The 1812-nt window shown below is 33.4% G+C and overlaps 1 protein-coding gene across 1 annotated transcript in view; it reads right to left on the bottom strand.

The window, feature by feature from the left end:
• The window catches only part of LOC107558325 (astrotactin-1-like), a 191598-nt gene that overhangs the window by 31009 nt on the left and 158777 nt on the right, over positions 1-1812 (bottom strand). The window lies entirely within an intron of this gene.

Raw genomic sequence — 1812 nt, 5'->3', positions numbered from 1 at the left:
CATTTATGATTCGTCATAAATATTCCCCTTTTTAGAGCTAATAAATAATAATAAACGTTACAATATATATATATAGTTGATTGACCCTAGTAGCAACTCCAGATTATGCATCTTAAATACAAATTCAGTCTAGATTTTTTTAGCAATGCATAAAGTGAAGAATGATCCAGATCTGTTCAAGGACTTATGACAAGATACACATGAAAATATATAATATATAAAGAAACAAAGATATACGAATTACATAACATGCTGTAGCAGGCAATAGCTGCCGGACAAAGAAAACAAACAAGCACACATGATTTCTATTCTGTTTGGCCTTTTCCTGCTGTTTATTTTACATCAGACCTTAAGGACTATAATCCTTCATTCTTTGGCAGTATGATATGGGTGGCCGAAGCCAGAGGGGAAGAGTATGATGAAAGACGTCGCATTCTGAAGCCTCATTTGAAGGTACAGGATTTCCCCGCTCCTCCCTTTTTTTTCATTAACGGGAGCATAAAAGTTTATTTAGGGTAAGGGACTGCCGTTCAGAATATTGTACCACGGTAAACTCCAGAGGGGAGTCAGATTGGTCAGCTAATGAGTCCTGACAGAGGCAGCAGCGTCCAGAAGCTCCTGAAAAATTATTTTGTTAATATCCTCTCCGTTTTCTGCCTCTTCATCATCCACTGGCAGGAGATAATGTGAACCAGTCGAGTGTTTGCAAGTTTTAAGAAAATGTATAGCATATGCGAACAAACACAAACACTGAAGATGGATGTGGAGCGTCATGACCTGAAATACTTGGCTTGATTTAGAATAATATTTCCTTCTTAAAAAACAATTAAGCAATAAAGTACTATAGGCTGTACTGTATTATGATGTGCAAGTATATGTGCTGTGCATTGAAGCCACGACCTGAACTGTTTTCTAAAAGCTGTTTTAGCATTAGAAATGCTAAATTGACTTCTTGTGATCATGCTAAGCAAGAAATCCAAGTGAAGAGAGTTACTATTATGAATTTGGCAGCAAAGAGGAGGAATTACTTAAATAAGGCCAAGGGCAAGATTAAGAGGCTTATTTAAGACAAACATTTATAATCTCTAAGACTAACAAGAAGTTGTCAAAACACTTGGATTGACAAAATTACAGTTTGTTTATATAGCTCTTGATAGAAAAAAAACTACGCAAACAAACAAAATAAAACAATACCAAATACATAAAATGCAAACCACAAAAAATGGAGATTAAAAATAATAGTTTTAAATATCAAAGGATGAGTGGATATAACAATGCATTTTGTCCAGTATTACTCATATTTATGTACATTCTCAAACAGAAATATAAATAAATATATGATAAAATTGTCATATACCTGTATATAAAATATTCATATTTGTGCTATTCAAATGTGCACTCGTTCTTTCATTTTTGTTAATATTTTCACAAAGTTTTCATTCTTTTTGGTCTTCTATTGATATATACACAGTATAACTCAGCACTCTGAGCCAAGAGAACACAACACCAAGCTCTATGCATGAGTCATTGACTGACCAGATAAAGCCTTTTAGCCCGTTATTTCATGAGGTGGCCTCAGTGAAGCAGTTATAATATTTATCATAAGATATTGTCACTCAGCTTATGTAACACTGCTAGCGCCAACACCCCCAAATAACACTGCTCCTCAAATGAATAAGGTAACAGATTACACAATCCATCCATTTGAACTGTTTTTAAACCTCGTAATACAGATCTGTATGTACATACATATATATATATATATATATATATATATATATATATATATATACATATATACACTCAGAGATT

Source organism: Sinocyclocheilus grahami, unplaced genomic scaffold (genome assembly GCF_001515645.1).
Source record: "Sinocyclocheilus grahami isolate Dianchi unplaced genomic scaffold, SAMN03320097.WGS_v1.1 scaffold21.1, whole genome shotgun sequence".
NCBI classification, from domain to species: Eukaryota; Metazoa; Chordata; class Actinopteri; order Cypriniformes; family Cyprinidae; genus Sinocyclocheilus; species Sinocyclocheilus grahami.
The sequence above is the reverse complement of the archived record's forward strand: the minus strand, read 5'-3'. Positions and strand labels throughout refer to the sequence as shown.